This window comes from Pseudophryne corroboree, chromosome 8 (assembly GCF_028390025.1).
Source record: "Pseudophryne corroboree isolate aPseCor3 chromosome 8, aPseCor3.hap2, whole genome shotgun sequence".
Classification (NCBI taxonomy): domain Eukaryota; kingdom Metazoa; phylum Chordata; class Amphibia; order Anura; family Myobatrachidae; genus Pseudophryne; species Pseudophryne corroboree.
In genome coordinates, this window is record NC_086451.1 from 169,418,269 (window position 1) to 169,436,149 (window position 17,881).

General features: G+C 46.9%; 16 non-coding genes and 4 pseudogenes across 16 annotated transcripts; 3 read left to right on the forward strand and 17 right to left on the reverse strand.

The window, feature by feature from the left end:
- Positions 1-97: 97 nt before the first annotated feature.
- LOC134953304 (U1 spliceosomal RNA) lies at positions 98-239 on the forward strand (annotated as a pseudogene).
- A 695-nt stretch (positions 240-934) lies between these two features.
- On the forward strand, positions 935-1,098 carry LOC134950698 (U1 spliceosomal RNA). The gene has a single exon (XR_010183572.1). It is a non-coding gene; the product is annotated as a U1 spliceosomal RNA (small nuclear RNA).
- A 152-nt stretch (positions 1,099-1,250) lies between these two features.
- Positions 1,251-1,413, forward strand: LOC134952022 (U1 spliceosomal RNA). The gene has a single exon (XR_010184646.1). It is a non-coding gene; the product is annotated as a U1 spliceosomal RNA (small nuclear RNA).
- A 2,075-nt stretch (positions 1,414-3,488) lies between these two features.
- On the reverse strand, positions 3,489-3,652 carry LOC134950737 (U1 spliceosomal RNA). The gene has a single exon (XR_010183603.1). It is a non-coding gene; the product is annotated as a U1 spliceosomal RNA (small nuclear RNA).
- A 670-nt stretch (positions 3,653-4,322) lies between these two features.
- On the reverse strand, positions 4,323-4,485 carry LOC134952336 (U1 spliceosomal RNA). Its single transcript, XR_010184884.1, has one exon. It is a non-coding gene; the product is annotated as a U1 spliceosomal RNA (small nuclear RNA).
- A 152-nt stretch (positions 4,486-4,637) lies between these two features.
- Positions 4,638-4,801, reverse strand: LOC134951377 (U1 spliceosomal RNA). The gene has a single exon (XR_010184128.1). It is a non-coding gene; the product is annotated as a U1 spliceosomal RNA (small nuclear RNA).
- A 695-nt stretch (positions 4,802-5,496) lies between these two features.
- On the reverse strand, positions 5,497-5,638 carry LOC134953306 (U1 spliceosomal RNA; annotated as a pseudogene).
- A 152-nt stretch (positions 5,639-5,790) lies between these two features.
- On the reverse strand, positions 5,791-5,954 carry LOC134951254 (U1 spliceosomal RNA). Its single transcript, XR_010184028.1, has one exon. It is a non-coding gene; the product is annotated as a U1 spliceosomal RNA (small nuclear RNA).
- Positions 5,955-8,285: 2,331 nt separating this feature from the next.
- Positions 8,286-8,427, reverse strand: LOC134952801 (U1 spliceosomal RNA; annotated as a pseudogene).
- Positions 8,428-8,579: 152 nt separating this feature from the next.
- On the reverse strand, positions 8,580-8,743 carry LOC134950983 (U1 spliceosomal RNA). The gene has a single exon (XR_010183805.1). It is a non-coding gene; the product is annotated as a U1 spliceosomal RNA (small nuclear RNA).
- A 661-nt stretch (positions 8,744-9,404) lies between these two features.
- On the reverse strand, positions 9,405-9,567 carry LOC134952885 (U1 spliceosomal RNA). The gene has a single exon (XR_010185266.1). It is a non-coding gene; the product is annotated as a U1 spliceosomal RNA (small nuclear RNA).
- Positions 9,568-9,719: 152 nt separating this feature from the next.
- On the reverse strand, positions 9,720-9,883 carry LOC134950282 (U1 spliceosomal RNA). The gene has a single exon (XR_010183227.1). It is a non-coding gene; the product is annotated as a U1 spliceosomal RNA (small nuclear RNA).
- Positions 9,884-12,505: 2,622 nt separating this feature from the next.
- LOC134953577 (U1 spliceosomal RNA) lies at positions 12,506-12,668 on the reverse strand. Its single transcript, XR_010185652.1, has one exon. It is a non-coding gene; the product is annotated as a U1 spliceosomal RNA (small nuclear RNA).
- A 152-nt stretch (positions 12,669-12,820) lies between these two features.
- Positions 12,821-12,984, reverse strand: LOC134951255 (U1 spliceosomal RNA). Its single transcript, XR_010184029.1, has one exon. It is a non-coding gene; the product is annotated as a U1 spliceosomal RNA (small nuclear RNA).
- Positions 12,985-13,655: 671 nt separating this feature from the next.
- On the reverse strand, positions 13,656-13,818 carry LOC134953205 (U1 spliceosomal RNA). The gene has a single exon (XR_010185485.1). It is a non-coding gene; the product is annotated as a U1 spliceosomal RNA (small nuclear RNA).
- A 152-nt stretch (positions 13,819-13,970) lies between these two features.
- Positions 13,971-14,134, reverse strand: LOC134951471 (U1 spliceosomal RNA). Its single transcript, XR_010184205.1, has one exon. It is a non-coding gene; the product is annotated as a U1 spliceosomal RNA (small nuclear RNA).
- A 692-nt stretch (positions 14,135-14,826) lies between these two features.
- LOC134952721 (U1 spliceosomal RNA) lies at positions 14,827-14,968 on the reverse strand (annotated as a pseudogene).
- Positions 14,969-15,120: 152 nt separating this feature from the next.
- Positions 15,121-15,284, reverse strand: LOC134951096 (U1 spliceosomal RNA). The gene has a single exon (XR_010183898.1). It is a non-coding gene; the product is annotated as a U1 spliceosomal RNA (small nuclear RNA).
- A 675-nt stretch (positions 15,285-15,959) lies between these two features.
- Positions 15,960-16,122, reverse strand: LOC134952217 (U1 spliceosomal RNA). Its single transcript, XR_010184788.1, has one exon. It is a non-coding gene; the product is annotated as a U1 spliceosomal RNA (small nuclear RNA).
- A 152-nt stretch (positions 16,123-16,274) lies between these two features.
- On the reverse strand, positions 16,275-16,438 carry LOC134950520 (U1 spliceosomal RNA). The gene has a single exon (XR_010183425.1). It is a non-coding gene; the product is annotated as a U1 spliceosomal RNA (small nuclear RNA).
- Between the last annotated feature and the right edge of the window lie 1,443 nt (positions 16,439-17,881).

Here is a 17,881-nt window from a genome sequence, read left to right on the forward strand (position 1 = left end):
CTTCTTTCGAGAGTTCCCTTGTGCTGCCTCAGTTGGATCTCCTTCACTTGACAGGGGGGTGCCCGAGCAGCGACCCTCCCCAGCTCTAGCCCAACTCCTACTTACCTGCCAGGTGAGATACTATGATCATGAAGTTGCTTCTCCCTGGGCAAGGATCACCCATTGCACTCTGGGTGTGCTGCCCCTGTGATTTCCCCAAATGTGGGAAACTTGACTGCGTAATTTGTGTTTCCCCTGGTCGGCTCTCATATAATTCAGATCTCTTTGTCTCAGGTCTCTCTCCAGCCTAGTTTGCTGTCTGTTTCCACTTCTTTTTTCTTGAGCCCCTCCCTTCTATACCCTTGTGCACTATCCTGACTTCTCCTCCCGTCTGCTTACTTTGTGCCTTACAATGCACAATGCAAACTACAGGTAGTGCTGCAGGGCCCACACCCTTTTACTTGCCTTACAGAGCAGCTCTGGAGCTGTTACAGTGCCCAGCTGCTGCAAGAAATCAGCTTGAATGCTTCAGGGACTGGGGCATGGCCAACATGAGCCCCACACAGAAGGAGTGTGGGGGTATTTAATGCGAACTAGGGGTCATCCAAGCGCCGCAAAAGGCCGCCATGCCCTGCATACCCCTTTTCTCTTTTCATATGCAGATGAGGGTTCCAGCCAACTTTGGCCCACTGCTTGGATGACATCACCGTATGCAAATCCGTCTTCTGCAGACCTTCCCCCAGGAATGCTTGTACTAGTTGTTGCATTTGGTTTGTTGTTTGGGGGTGCTTCAGTATTAGGCAGCCTTCTGCCCTCCCATGTTCATCTGAAAATATGTGTTCTCCCTGCAGTTGTTGTCCCCAGATGAGAGTTCCCTTGTGCTGCCTCAGTTGAATCTCCTTTACTTGACAGAGATGTGCCTGAGCAGCGGCCCTCCCCAGCCCTATCCCAAATCATACTTATTTTGCATAGGAGATACCATGGTCATGAAGATTGTTCTCCCAGGGTGAGGTTCATTCATTGCATTCTGGGTATGCTGACCCCTGTGATTTCCCCAAATGTGGGAAACTTGACTGCATTATTTGTGGTAGTGAGGGACTGTGTTTGTGCTTTCCTCTGGTCAGCTCTGGTAAAAGTCAGATTTCTTTGTCTCAGATCTTCCTCTAGCCTTGTTCTTCTTTCGAGAGTTTCCTTGTGCTGCCTCAGTTGGATCTCCTTCACTTGACAGGGGGGTGCCCGAGCAGCGACCCTCCCCAGCTCTAGCCCAACTCCTACTTACCTGCCAGGTGAGATACTATGATCATGAAGGTGCTTCTCCCAGGGCAAGGCTCACCCATTGCACTCTGGGTGTGCTGCTCCTGCGATTTCCCCAAATGTGGGAAACTTGACTGCATAATTTGTGTTTCCCCTGGTCGGCTCTCGTATAATTCAGATCTCTTTGTCTCAGGTCTCTCTCCAGCCTAGTTTGCTGTCTGTTTCCACTTCTCTTTTCTTGAGCCGCTCCCTTCTATGCCCTTGCGCACTATCCCAGGATAATTATTGTAGCTGGTCTGCGGGTAACAGCTCTCAGATCCACTTCTAGAAAAAATGCAACAATGTAATTTGAGTGACAAACTGCAGAGATGAACCCTTTCTGTGACTGCTGCACAGGGATCACACAAACTCTATTCATAGGGCTGACTTCACTTAGGGGAGATGTTCTCGCCCCGCAAAGAAGTGCGAGTATATACCGCACTTACGGTACCATTGGATTTACAGATATTTTCTTGCAATACACTATGGGGGTCATTCTGAGTTGATTGCTCGCTAGCAGTTTTTAGCAGCCTTAAAACGGTGGAGTTAACATATCTCACGTGGAAGGTGGTCATGTTATTAGCCTTGGCTTCGGCTAGGCGAGTGTCGGAATTAGCGGCTTTGTCACATAAAAGCCCATATTTGGTGTTCCATGTGGATAGAGCGGAATTGCGGACCCATCCTCAATTCCTACCAAAAGTGGTCTCATCTTTTCATATGAACCAATCTATTGTGGTGCCTTTGGCTACGCGTGACTTGGAGGATTCCGAGTTACTTGATGTGGTCAGGGCTTTGAAAATTTACGTGGCCAGGACGGCTAGAGTCAGGAAAACTGAAGCGCTGTTTGTCCTGTATGCAACCAACAAGATTGGTGCCCCTGCTTCAAAGCAGGCTATTGCTCGCTGGATTTGTAACACGATTCAGCAAGCGCATTCTATGGCTGGATTGCAGTTACCGAAATCGGTCTAGGCCCATTCCACGAGGAAAGTGGGCTCTTCTTGGGCGGCTGCCCGAGGGGTCTCGGCACTACAGCTGTGTCGAGCTGCTACTTGGTCAGGTTCAAACACCTTTTCAAAATACTATAAGTTTGATACCCTGGCTGAGGAGGAACTCATGTTTGCTCAATCGGTGCTGCAGAGTCATCCGCACTCTCCCGCCCGTTTTGGAGCTTTGGTATAATCCCCATGGTCCTTATGGAGTCCCCAGCATCCTCTAGGACGTTAGAGAAAATAAGATTTTAAACCTACCGGTAAATCTTTTTCTCGTAGTCCGTAGAGGATGCTGGGCGCCCGTCCCAAGTGCGGACTACTTCTGCAATACTTGTATATAGTTATTGCTTCAATAAGGGTTATGTTATAGTTGCATCGGTCCTGCACTGATGCTACAGTATGTTGTTTTTTCGTACTCTTAACTGGGTAGTTTATCACAAGTTATACAGTGTGATTGGTGTGGCTGGTATGAATCTTGCCCTGGATTAACAAAATCCTTTCCTCATACTGTCAGTCTCCTCTGGGCACAGTTTCTCTAACTGTGGCATAGAGGCGCATAGAGGGAGGAGCCAGTGCACACCCAGAACTAAAGTCTTTCTTAAAGTGCCCATGTCTCCTGCGGAGCCCGTCTATCCCCATGGTCCTTACGGAGTCCCCAGCACCCTCTACGGACTACGAGAAAAAGATTTACCGGTAGGTTTAAAATCTTATTTTCTACTTTATTCTTTTCTATCCTAGTTTATTACGACCAACTCTCATCCAAGGAGTTTGATATTCTACTACCTGCATGCAATTTAAATTGCTTAAATTGTTTATATGGTTGATTTGTCCTTCACAACCCATAATCTGCAACTTGGATGTACTTGTGTCATTGAAAATCTTATAATAAAAATGTTTATATATTGAAAAAAAAAGTTATAAGACATATGCATTCAATATTTGAAGAAACAAAATAAAATAAAGCTATGTATTGGGTTTCACTAACAAGCACATTGGAAGACTTGACTACTGTTAAAAGACATGCATTACATGGTATAGAGCCACAAACCACAATGTAGTAAAATAAAAACAAACTTACATGTGCTAGAGCTGGGGAGGGTCGCTGCTCGGGCAGCCCCCTGTCAAGTGAAGGAGATCCAACTGAGGCAGCACAAGGGAACTCTCGAAAGAAGAACAAGGCTAGAGGAAAATCTGAGACAAAGAAATCTGACTTTTACCAGAGCTGACCAGAGGAAAGCACAAACACAGTCCCCCACTACCACAAATAATGCAGTCGAGTTTCCCACATTTGTGGAAATCACAGGGGTCAGCATACCCAGAATGCAATGAATGAACCTCACCCTGGGAGAACAATCTTCATGACCATGGTATCTCCTATGCAAAATAAGTATGATTTGGGATAGGGCTGGGGAGGGCCGCTGCTCAGGCACATCTCTGTCAAGTAAAGGAGATTCAACTGAGGCAGCACAAGGGAACTCTCATCTGGGGACAACAACTGCAGGGAGAACACATATTTTCAGATGAACATGGGAGGGCAGAAGGCTACCTAATACTGAAGCACCCCCAAACAACAAACAAAATGCAACAACTAGTGCAAGCATTCCTGGGGGAAGGCCTGCAGCAGATGGATTTGCATATGGTGATGTCATCCAAGCAGTGGGTCAAAGTTGGCTTCAACCCTCGTCTGCATATGAAAAGAGAAAAGGGGCGTGCAGGGCATGGCAGCCTTTTGCGGCGCTTGGATGACCCCTAGCTCGCATTAAACACCTCCACCCTCCTTCGGTGTGGGGCTCATGTTGGCTATGCCCCAGCCCCTGAAGCATTCAAGCTGATTTCTTGCAGCAGTTGGCACTGTAACAGCTCCAGAGCTGCTCTGTAAGGCAAATAAAAGGGTGTGGGACCTGCAGCACTACCTGTAGTTCGCATTGTGCGTTGGAAGGCAAAAAGTAAGCAGACGGGAGAAGACAGGATAGTGCGCAAGGGCATAGAAGGGAGCGGCTCAAGAAAAGAGAAGTGGAAACAGACAGCAAACTAGGCTGGAGAGAGACATGAGACAAAGAGATCTGAATTATACGAGAGCCGACCAGGGGAAATACAAATTATGCAGTCAAGTTTCCCACATTTGGGGAAATCGCAGGAGCAGCACACCCAGAGTGCAATGGGTGAGCCTTGCCCTGGGAGAAGCACCTTCATGATCATAGTATCTCACCTGGCAGGTAAGTAGGAGTTGGGCTAGAGCTGGGGAGGGTCGCTGCTCGGGCACCCCCCTGTCAAGTGAAGGAGATCCAACTGAGGCAGCACAAGGAAACTCTCGAAAGAAGAACAAGGCTAGAGGAAGATCTGAGACAAAGAAATCTGACTTTTACCAGAGCTGACCAGAGGAAAGCACAAACACAGTCACTCACTACCACAAATAATGCAGTCAAGTTTCCCACATTTGGGGAAATCACAGGGGTCAGCATACCCAGAATGCAATGAATGAACCTCACCCTGGGAGAACAATCTTCATGACCATGGTATCTCCTATGCAAAATAAGTATGATTTGGGATAGGGCTGGGGAGGGCCGCTGCTCAGGCACATCTCTGTCAAGTAAAGGAGATTCAACTGAGGCAGCACAAGGGAACTCTCATCTGGGGACAACAACTGCAGGGAGAACACATATTTTCAGATGAACAAGGGAGGGCAGAAGGCTGCCTAATACTGAAGCAACCCCAAACAACAAACCAAATGCAACAACTAGTACAAGCATTCCTGGGGGAAGGTCTGCAGAAGACGGATTTGCATACGGTGATGTCATCCAAGCAGTGGGCCAAAGTTGGCTGGAACCCTCATCTGCATATGAAAAGAGAAAAGGGGTATGCAGGGCATGGCGGCCTTTTGCGGCGCTTGGATGACCCCTAGTTCGCATTAAATACCCCCACCCTCCTTCTCTGTGGGGCTCATGTTGGCCATGCCCCAGCCCCTGAAGCATTCAAGCTGATTTCTTGCAGCAGCTGGGCACTGTAACAGCTCCAGAGCTGCTCTGTAAGGCAAGTAAAAGGGTGTGGGCCCTGCAGCACTACCTGTAGTTTGCATTGTGCATTGTAAGGCACAAAGTAAGCAGACGGGAGGAGAAGTCAGGATAGTGCACAAGGGTATAGAAGGGAGGGGCTCAAGAAAAAAGAAGTGGAAACAGACAGCAAACTAGGCTGGAGAGAGACCTGAGACAAAGAGATCTGAATTATATGAGAGCCGACCAGGGGAAACACAAATTACGCAGTCAAGTTTCCCACATTTGGGGAAATCACAGGGGCAGCACACCCAGAGTGCAATGGGTGATCCTTGCCCAGGGAGAAGCAACTTCATGATCATAGTATCTCACCTGGCAGGTAAGTAGGAGTTGGGCTAGAGCTGGGGAGGGTCGCTGCTCGGGCACCCCCCTGTCAAGTGAAGTAGATCCAACTGAGGCAGCACAAGGGAACTCTCGAAAGAAGAACAAGGCTAGAGGAAGATCTGAGACAAAGAAATCTGACTTTTACCAGAGCTGACCAGAGGAAAGCACAAACACAGTCCCCCACTACCACAAATAATGCTGTCAAGTTTACCACATTTGGGGAAATAACAGGGGTCAGCATACCCAGAATGCAATGAATGAACCTCACCCTGGGAGAACAATCTTCATGACCATGGTATCTCCTATGCAAAATAAGTATGATTTGGGATAGAGCTGGGGAGGGCCGCTGCTCAGGCACATCTCTGTCAAGTAAAGGAGATTCAACTGAGGCAGCACAAGGGAACTCTCATCTGGGGGCAACAACTGCAGGGAGAACACATATTTTCAGATGAACATGGGAGGGCAGAGGCTGCCTAATACTGAAGCACCCCCAACAACAAACCAAATGCAACAACTAGTGCAAGCATTCCTGGGGGAAGGCCTGCAGCAGATGGATTTGCATATGGTGATGTCATCCAAGCAGTGGGTCAAAGTTGGCTTCAACCCTCATCTGCATATGAATAGAGAAGAGGGGCGTGCAGGGCATGGCGGCCTTTTGCGGCGCTTGGATGACCCCTAGTTCGCATTAAACACCTCCACCCTCCTTCGGTGTGGGGCTCATGTTGGCTATGCCCCAGCCCCTGAAGCATTCAAGCTGATTTCTTGCAGCAGCTGGGCACTGTAACAGCTCCAGAGCTGCTCTGTAAGGCAAGTAAAAGGGTGTGGGCCCTGCAGCACTACCTGTAGTTTGCATTGTGCATTGTAAGGCACTAAGTAAGCAGACGGGAGGAGAACTAAAACAAAATCACCAAGTAGGCGCACAATACCAATGATGTTGATAAAAACACAATTTATTAACATAAAACCAATGACAAACTGATTAAAAAACACAACACTACACAGAGCATATAACTGAGGTATTATACCTTATAATTCACACATAAAGTGTATTATTAAGTGAAAGGGACACTGAAATGCAGGAGAACCCGTCTCTGTAAGATAGGGTTAATCTCTCACATTAATTCCATATCAGACAGTTTAAATGAAAAGGAAGTCCTGTAAACTGATGTAATAAGCGTTTGTGACCATAAAGGTATCCGGATTTAAATAATGTTTCCTTGGAGCAAAATAAACCAACCGATTAATGTTACTCACAGAGACGTAATGATCTCTTGCTGCACGGGATAAATGGTTAAGGAACCGCTTGTTATCACCCTGTGCATGGGTGAGACATCCGTCAGCGGTATATTCAGATGAAAGCCATTTCTTTCTGTGCAGCACCAGTTGCCTGTATCAGACCACCATACAGATCCTCCAGCTTGCTGAGCGACGCCCGGCCGGGCAGGAGGTAACAATGTTCCAAATGCAAGGAGAGTTAGAGTGGAATGATTGAATCACAGGCTGGATCATTCACCGGTGACTTGTAACGGACGGCTGAAAGTGATGGATGTCGTGCTCCGTGGGACACTTAATGGTCAAGTGTGGCCCTTTCTTCTGTACCCTCAACGCGTTTCTCCGCACCTAAGGCGGCTTCTTCAAGAGGCAGAGACACTCTGCCTCTTGAAGAAGCCGCCTTAGGTGCGGAGAAACGCGTTGAGGGTACAGAAGAAAGGGCCACACTTGACCATTAAGTGTCCCACAGAGCACGACATCCATCACTTTCAGCCGTCCGTTACAAGTCACCGGTGAATGATCCAGCCTGTGATTCAATCATTCCACTCTAACTCTCCTTGCATTTGGAACATTGTTACCTCCTGCCCGGCCGGGCGTCGCTCAGCAAGCTGGAGGATCTGTATGGTTGTCTGATACAGGCAACTGGTGCTGCACAGAAAGAAATGGCTTTCATCTGAATATACCGCTGACGGATGTCTCACCCATGCACAGGGTGATAACAAGCGGTTCCTTAACCATTTATCCCATGCAGCAAGAGATCATTACGTCTCTGTGAGTAACATTAATCGGTTGGTTTATTTTGCTCCAAGGAAACATTATTTAAATCCGGATACCTTTATGGTCACAAACGCTTATTACATCAGTTTACAGGACTTCCTTTTCATTTAAACTGTCTGATATGGAATTAATGTGAGAGATTAACCCTATCTTACAGAGACGGGTTCTCCTGCATTTCAGTGTCCCTTTCACTTAATAATACACTTTATGTGTGAATTATAAGGTATAATACCTCAGTTATATGCTCTGTGTAGTGTTGTGTTTTTTAATCAGTTTGTCATTGGTTTTATGTTAATAAATTGTGTTTTTATCAACATCATTGGTATTGTGCGCCTACTTGGTGATTTTGTTTTAGTTGTTTTACTTTCAGGAGGCCGGCTACCTCCTTACCAAGTGGCTGCCATTATCAGTGCTATATTTGCACGACCCTGTTCAGCGCCTAAAAACCTTTTTTTCGTTTGTATTTCCAGACGGGAGGAGAAGTCAGGATAGTGCACTAGGGTATAGAAGGGAGGGGCTCAAGAAAAAAGAAGTGGAAACAGACAGCAAACTAGGCTGGAGAGAGACCTGAGACAAAGAGATCTGAATTATATGAGAGCTGACCAGGGGAAACACAAATTATGCAGTCAAGTTTCCCACATTTGGGGAAATCGCAGGAGCAGCACACCCAGAGTGCAATGGGTGATCCTTGTCCTGGGAGAAGCAACTTCATGATCATAGTATCTCACCTGGCAGGTAAGTAGGAGTTGGGCTAGAGCTGGGGAGGGTCGCTGCTCGGGCACCCCCCTGTCAAGTGAAGTAGATTCAACTGAGGCAGCACAAGGAAACTCTCGATAGAAGAACAAGGCTAGAGGAAGATCTGAGACAAATAAATCTGACTTTTACCAGAGCTGACCAGAGGAAAGAACAAACACAGTCCCCCACTACCACAAATAATGCAGTCGAGTTTCCCACATTTGTGGAAATCACAGGGGTCAGCATACCCAGAATGCAATGAATGAACCTCACCCTGGGAGAACAATCTTCATGACCATGGTATCTCCTATGCAAAATAAGTATGACTTGGGATAGGGCTGGGGAGGGCCGCTGCTCAGGCACATCTCTGTCATGTAAAGGAGATTCAACTGAGGCAGCACAAGGGAACTCTCATCTGGGGACAACAACTGCAGGGAGAACACATATTTTCAGATGAACATGGTAGGGCAGAAGGCTGCCTAATACTGAAGCACCCCCAAACAACAAACCAAATGCAACAACTAGTGCAAGCATTCCTGGGGGAAGGCCTGCAGCAGATGGATTTGCATATGGTGATGTCATCCAAGCAGTGGGTCAAAGTTGGCTTCAACCCTCGTCTGCATATGAAAAGAGAAAAGGGGCGTGCAGGGCATGGCGGCCTTTTGCGGCACTTGGATGACCCCTAGTTCGCATTAAACACCTCCACCCTCCTTCGGTGTGGGGCTATGCCCCAGCCCCTGAAGCATTCAAGCTGATTTCTTGCAGCAGCTGGGCACTGTAACAACTCCAGAGCTGCTCTGTAAGGAAAGTAAAAGGGTGTGGGCCCTGCAGCACTACCTGTAGTTTGCATTGTGCGTTGGAAGGCACAAAGTAAGCAGACGGGAGAAGTCAGGATAGTGAGCAAGGGCATAGAAGGGAGCAACTCAAGAAAAGAGAAGTGGAAACAGACAGCAAACTAGGCTGGAGAGAGACCTGAGACAAAGAGATCTGAATTATACGAGAGCCGACCAGGGGAAACACAAATTATGCAGTCAAGTGTCCAACATTTGGGGAAACCGCAGGAGCAGCACACCCAGAGTGCAATGGGTGAGCCTTGCCCTGGGAGAAGCACCTTCATGATCATAGTATCTCACCTGGCAGGTAAGTAGGAGTTGGGCTAGAGCTGGGGAGGGTCGCTGCTCGGGCACCCCCCTGTCAAGTGAAGGAGATCCAACTGAGGCAGCACATGGAAACTCTCGAAAGAAGAACAAGGCTAGAGGAAGATCTGAGACAAATAAATCTGACTTTTACCAGAGCTGACCAGAGGAAAGCACAAACACAGTCCCCCACTACCACAAATAATGCAGTTGAGTTTCCCACATTTGGGGAAATCACAGGGGTCAGCATACCCAGAATGCAATGAATGAACCTCACCCTGGGAGAACAATCTTCATGACCATGGTATCTCCTATGCAAAATAAGTATGATTTGGGATAGGGCTGGGGAGGGCTCAGGCACATCTCTGTCAAGAATTTATAAAGTCTATACATATATATAACCAAATGTCAATAAATATATATAGAACCCAGTGCTCCTATCAAAACTTATCTATTTCACCAATTTGTTGCTTATTTAATCTTTATACATCTATTAATTTTCACCATATATTATAAAATGGTGCTCCCATAGGTAGTACTGTTCTACCAATAATAAACCAAATTTTAAAGATAATCACACTTGTTATCAAGGGAGCGCAAAAAATAAAATATACAAGCTCTTTATTTTAAAAAAAATATATATAGACAGAAGAAACCCACATTCAATAAAATACAATGGAGTCAACATATATAGGCACCACTATCCATATCTAAATGTAATCAGGATCTATTTCATATTGCCCTTGATGACAACGGAATGTTTATTAAAGTGTCCAAAAAATCCTCCTGGATACAGCTGTTGTAATTTAATCGTTACTTTCCAATTGTAATTGATACATTAAATTCCTTCTTGTGGATGAACAGCAACAGTTGTAACCAACGCCTCTTATTTACTGCAGTTAAAGTTCATATGTAACTCACGTGAGTAATGAAAGAAAACAGGGGGAGAGCGCTGTGATGGTTGGTGAAACACAGCGGTATGCTACGACCCCCGTTAACCGTGGCTGGATCTTATTGGCACTCGCGGTCGGGATATTTCTCCCTGCCGTGGGGTAGAGACCTCCTTTTGCTCGGTCTCAAATTGCTTTTTCCCCTTCACCGCTGTCTTTACATCAGACGTCCGCCGTGATGTAGCTCGTTCATGAACGGGCTTATATCTCAGCAATCAGAGTGTCCGGTAATCACCTTCCTTACGCGTTTCTCCGCTGTTATCCAAGAGCGGTTTCGTCAGAGGATACATCAGCAGCCTAGCAGGCTCTTTTTAAAATGCACCGGACCAATAGTATTACTAATTAGTTGATTGGATACATACATGTACTAATTGGATGCATACATGTAATGACTCACATATGGAACAACTTTCTAATTGCAATTGCACATATAAAGGCATTTCATAATATAAAAATAAGCAACATGGTGATTAAAAATAATAATAAAATAAGCAACAAGGTGGTTTAAAAAATAACAGAAAATATATAATCTATATACAGATTAACCTATAATCTTTCAATCAATACCTCATATCTATAATCACATATACATAATTCAGAGACTCAGCACTAAGGATCCCCATTTACTTATATAAAACCTTTTAGGGTAACATAAATCCATGCCACTACTAAAGCAGTTCTTGTGGCGCAGGGGAAACATCACCTGCACTCTATGCAGCTAGTCCCATGTTCGAATCCAACCTGCTCAGCTTAACATCCATATTATTTATTTACTTTTAATGGGATCATTCTATCAATTCATTTTTACCTTTAATTTTTGTTAATATTATTTCTATATTTCATTATTTTAACCCCTGGAATAATTACATTGCTGTTTAAACAACAAAAAGAATTGAAGAAAAAATAAATATTAAACAGACAATTTAAGGATTCGAAGATTTAAATATTTAAAGATTTTAAAATTTAAAACAGGGAGGGGGGGAGAGGGAGGGGGGCCTTTTGGGAGAAGGAGGGGGAAAAAATAAAAATAGAAAAAAAATATATATATATAGAACCAAGAGAAAGTGTAAAAAGAGGATGGAGGAAGAAATCTGATGTTCATCATTACTAGTGGATTTTACTAAGGAACATTAAAGGAATACACACAACAGGATTATACAGTTTCATCCTAAGAGGAAAGCTGTTTCCAAAATAGCTACTTCTAATAATTTTGTTTATTTATTAAACATACAATAAATGGATATTCAATAAATAATATATTAGGTAAATCAATAGATAAAATCTTCAGAGACTGCCAATGTTGTTCAGTTCGATGCTCTCATTCAGACCATCAGGTGTAAGGGTACCCAAAGAAAAAATCCAAAATGCCTCCCTTGTCAAGTAAAGGAGATTCAACTGAGGCAGCACAAGGGAACTCTCATCTGGGGACAACAACTGCAGGGAGAACACATATTTTCAGATGAACATGGGAGGGCAGAAGGCTGCCTAATACTGAAGCACCCCCAAACAACAAACCAAATGCAACAACTAGTACAAGCATTCCTGGGGGAAGGCCTGCAGCAGATGGATTTGCATATGGTGATGTCATCCAAGCAGTGGGTCAAAGTTGGCTTCAACCCTCGTCTGCATATGAAAAGAGAAAAGGGGCGTGCAGGGCATGGCGGCCTTTTGCGGCGCTTGGATGACCCCTAGTTCGCATTAAACACCTCCACCCTACTTCGGTGTGGGGCTCATGTTGGCTATGCCCCAGCCCCTGAAGCAATCAAGCTGATTACTTGCAGCAGCTGGGCACTGTAATAGCTCCAGAGCTGCTCTGTAAGGCAACTAAAAGGGTGTGGGCCCTGCAGCACTACCTGTAGTTCGCATTGTGCGTTGGAAGGCACAAAGTAAGCAGACGGGAGAAGTCAAGATAGTGCGCAAGGCATAGAAGGGAGTGGCTCAAGAAAAGAGAAGTGTAAACAGACAGCAAACTAAGCTGGAGAGAGACATGAGACAAAGAGATCTGAATTATACGAGAGCCGACCAGGGGAAACACAAATTATGCAGTCAAGTTTCCCACATTTGGGGAAATCGCAGGAGCAGCACACCCAGAGTGCAATTGGTGAGCCTTGCCCTGGGAGAAGCACCTTCATGATCATAGTATCTTACCTAGCAGGTAAGAAGGAGTTGGGCTAGAGCTGGGGAGGGTCGCTGCTCGGGCACCCCCCTGTCAAGTGAAGGAGATCCAACTGAGGCAGCACAAGGGAACTCTCGAAAGAAGAACAAGGCTAGAGGAAGATCTGAGACAAAGAAATCTGACTTTTACCAGAGCTGACCAGAGGAAAGCACAAACACAGTCCCCCACTACCACAAATAATGCTGTCAAGTTTACCACATTTGGGGAAATAACAGGGGTCAGCATACCCAGAATGCAATGAATGAACCTCACCCTGGGAGAACAATCTTCATGACCATGGTATCTCCTATGCAAAATAAGTATGATTTGGGATAGGGCTGGGGAGGGCCGCTGCTCAGGCACATCTCTGTCAAGTAAAGGAGATTCAACTGAGGCAGCACAAGGGAACTCTCATCTGGGGACAACAACGGCAGGAGGTACACATATTTTCAGATGAACATGGGAGGGCAGACGGCTGCCTAATACTGAAGCACCCCCAAACAACAAACCAAATGCAACAACTAGTGCAAGCATTCCTGGGGGAAGGCCTGCAGCAGATGGATTTGCATATGGTGATGTCATCCAAGCAGTGGGTCAAAGTTGGCTTCAACCCTCGTCTGCATATGAAAAGAGAAAATTGGCATGCAGGGCATGGCGGCCTTTTGCGGTGCTTGGATGACCCCTAGTTCGCATTAAACACCTCCACCCTCCTTCGGTGTGGGGCTCATGATGGCTATGCCCCAGCCCCTGAAGCATTCAAGCTGATTTCTTGCAGCAGCTGGGCACTGTAACAGCTCCAGAGCTGCTCTGTAAGGCAAGTAAAAGGGTGTGGGCCCTGCAGCACTACCTGTAGTTTGCATTGTGCGTTGGAAGGCACAAAGTAAGCAGACGGGAGAAGTCAGGATAGTGCGCAAGGGCATAGAAGGGAGCAACTCAAGAAAAGAGAAGTGGAAACAGACTGCAAATTAGGCTGGAGAGAGACCTGAGACAAAGAGATCTGAATTATACGAGAGCCGACCAGGTGAAACACAAATTATGCAGTCAAGTGTCCAACATTTGGGGAAACCGCAGGAGTTGCACACCCAGAGTGCAATGGGTGAGCCTTGCCCTGGGAGAAGCACCTTCATGATCATAGTATCTCACCTGGCAGGTAAGTAGGAGCTGGGCTAGAGCTGGGGAGGGTCGCTGCTCGGGCACCCCCCTGTCAAGTGAAGGAGATCCAACTGAGGCAGCACAAGGGAACTCTCGAAAGAAGAACAAGGCTAGAGGAAGATCTGAGACAAAGAAATCTGACTTTTACCAGAGCTGACCAGAGGAAAGCACAAACACAGTCCCTCACTACCACAAATAATGCAGTCCAGTTTCCCACATTTGGGGAAATCACAGGGGTCAGCATACCCAGAATGCAATGAATGAACCTCACCCTGGGAAAACAATCTTCATGACCATGGTATCTCCTATGCAAAATAAGTATGATTTGGGATAGAGCTGGGGAGGGCCGCTGCTCAGGCACATCTCTGTCAAGTAAAGGAGATTCAACTGAGGCAGCACAAGCGAACTCTCATCTGGGGACAACAACTGCAGGGAGAACACATATTTTCAGATGAACATGGGAGGGCAGAAGGCTGCCTAATACTGAAGCACCCCCAAACAACAAACCAAATGCAACAACTAGTGCAAGCATTCCTGGGGGAAGGCCTGCAGCAGATGGATTTGCATATGGTGATGTCATCCAAGCAGTGGGTCAAAGTTGGCTTCAACACTCATCTGCATATGAATAGAGAAGAGGGGCGTGCAGGGCATGGCGGCCTTTTGCGGCGCTTGGATGACCCCTAATTCGCATTAAACATCTCCACCCTCCTTCGGTGTGGGGCTCATGTTGGCTATGCCCCAGCCCCTGAAGCATTCAAGCTGATTTCTTGCAGCAGCTGGGCACTGTAACAGCTCCAGAGCTACTCTGTAAGGCAAGTAAAAGGGTGTGGGCCCTGCAGCACTACCTGTAGTTTGCATTGTGCGTTGGAAGGCACAAAGTAAGCAGACGGGAGAGGTCAGAATAGTGCGCAAGGGCATAGAAGGGAGCGGCTCAAGAAAAGAGAAGTGGAAACAGACAGCAAACTAGGCTGGAGAGAGACCTGAGACAAAGAGATATGAATTATACGAGAGCCGACCAGGGGAAACACAAATTATGCAGTCAAGTTTCCCACATTTGGGGAAATCACAGGGGCAGCACACCCAGAGTGCAATGGGTGAGCCTTGCCCTGGGAGAAGCACCTACATGATCATAGTATCTCACCTGGCAGGTAAGTAGGAGTTTGGCTAGAGCTGGGGAGGGTCGCAGCTCGGGCACCCCCCTGTCAAGTGAAGGAGATCCAACTGAGGCAGCACAAGGGAACTCTCGAAAGAAGAACAAGGCTAGAGGAAGATCTGAGACAAAGAAATCTGACTTTTACCAGAGCTGACCAGAGGAAAGCACAAACACAGTCCCCCACTACCACAAATAATGCAGTCAAGTTTCCCACATTTGGGGAAATCACAGGGGTCAGCATACCCAGAATGCAATGAATGAACCTCAACCTGGGAGAACAATCTTCATGACCATGGTATCTCCTATGCAAAATAAGTATGATTTGGGATAGAGCTGGGGAGGGCCGCTGCTCAGGCACATCTCTGTCAAGTAAAGGAGATTCAACTGAGGCAGCACAAGGGAACTCTCATCTGGGGACAACAACTGCAGGGAGAACACATATTTTCAGATGAACATGGGAGGGCAGAAGGCTGCCTAATACTGAAGCACCCCCAAACAACAAACCAAATGCAACAACTAGTGCAAGCATTCCTGGGGGAAGGCCTGCAGCAGATGGATTTGCATATGGTGATGTCATCCAAGCAGTGGGTCAAAGTTGGCTGGAACCCTCATCTGCATATGAAAAGAGAAAAGGGGTATGCAGGGAATGGCGGCCTTTTGCGGCGCTTGGATGACCCTTAGTTCGCATTAAACACCCCCACCCTCCTTCGGTGTGGGGCTCATGTTGGCAATGCCCCAGCCCCTGAAGCATTCAAGCTGATTTCTTGCAGCAGCTTGGCACTGTAACAGCTCCAGAGCTGCTCTGTAATGCAAGTAAAAGTTTGTGGGCCCTGCAGCACTACCTGTAGTTTGCATTGTGCATTGGAAGGCACAAAGTAAGCAGACAGGAGGAGAAATCAGGATAGTGCACAAGGGTATAGAAGGGAGGGGCTCAAAAAAAAAAGAAGTGGAAACAGACTGCAAACTAGGCTGGAGAGAGACCTGAGACAAAGAGATCTGAATTATATGAAAGCCGACCAGTGGAAACACAAATTATGCAGTCAAGTTTCCCACATTTGGGGAAATCACAGGGGCAGCACACCCAGAGTGCAATGGGTGAGCCTTGCCCTGGGAGAAGCACCTTCATGATCATAGTATCTCACCTGGCAGGTAAGTAGGAGTTGGGCTAGAGCTGGGGAGGGTCGCTGCTTGGGCACCCCCCTGTCAAGTGAAGGAGATCCAACTGAGGCAGCACAAGGGAACTCTCGAAAGAAGAACAAGGCTAGAGGAAGATCTGAGACAAAGAAATCTGACTTTTACCAGAGCTGACCAGAGGAAAGCACAAACACAGTCCCCCACTACCACAAATAATGCAGTCAAGTTTCCCACATTTGGGGAAATCACAGGGGTCAGCATACCCAGAATGCAATGAATGAACCTCACCCTGGGAGAACAATCTTCATGACCATGGTATCTCCTATGCAAAATAAGTATGATTTGGGATAGGGCTGGGGAGGGCCGCTGCTCAGGCACATCTCTGTCAAGTTAAGAAGATTCAACTGAGGCAGCACAAGGGAACTCTCATCTGGGGACAACAACTGCAGGGAGAACACATATTTTCAGATGAACATGGGAGGGCAGAAGGCTGCCTAATACTGAAGCACCCCCAAACAACAAACCAAATGCAACAACTAGTGCAAGCATTCCTGGGGGAAGGCCTGCAGCAGATGGATTTGCATATGGTGATGTCATCCAAGCAGTGGGTCAAAGTTGGCTTCAACCCTCGTCTGCATATGAAAAGAGAAAAGGGGCGTGCAGGGCATGGCGGCCTTTTGCGGTGCTTGGATGACCCCTAGTTCGCATTAAACATCTCCACCCTCCTTCGGTGTGGGGCTCATGTTGGCTATGCCCCAGCCCCTGAAGCATTCAAGCTGATTTCTTGCAGAAGCTGGGCACTGTAACAGCTCCAGAGCTGCTCTGTATGGCAAGTAAAAGGGTGTGGGCCCTGCAGCACTACCTGTAGTTCGCATTGTGCGTTGGAAGGCACAAAGTAAGCAGATGGGAGAAGTCAGGATAGTGCGCAAGGGCATAGAAGGGAGCGGCTCAAGAAAAGAGAAGTGGAAACAGACAGCAAACTAGGCTGGAGAGCTCTTCTGTCTATATTTTGCAAACCTGCTCTTGTCCTCTCCAGCTGCTCCATGTAGATTTGACGTCTGGAAAAGTGCATAACCCACTGACAAGCAGGCACACTCCTGCATGAGTTTTCTCTCTCACTAGCTGGATGATACACAATCATTTGCATGTGCTCCACCTCTGACACACCACCCACCCAACCACCCAGTGACCAGAGCCACCCACAAGCCAACTGGCTCCGTGATTTAATTTGCACAGTGTAGTCATCCAGGCAGCATGTCCTTCTCAATGGAAGGATCTCTGGTTCCATGGAATCTTCCACATTGGAATGCTGCGGAATAAAAAGGATTTAAATATTCAGCTTGCTAGCATTCAATGTACCTGCGGCTTGGCTTTAGCACATGGGTCTTCATCCTGTGGCCCTCCAGCTGCTGTGAAACTACACATCCCAGCATGCCCTGCCACAGTTTTGCTATTAAGGTATGCTAAAACTGAGGCAGGGCATGCTGGGATGTGTAGTTCCACAGCAGCTGGAGGGTCGCAGGTTGAAGACCCATGTTCTAGCATGCCTGTTCTATGATGCATGTACCGTGATGTCACAATCAGCTTGGAATGGGGTGTCTAGCAGGCATTTGCTGACAGCCACTTGAGGGAGACACACATCAGGAGATGCAGCATATCGGAGGTCTTCGATGCCTTTCCAGCAAATGCACACCACCTGCTGCTGGTCTGGACACAAAACAATGCCCACAATCGAAGTCCCAAAATGCCCAACTACAGGATTCATGTAAGTAGTGAATTTAG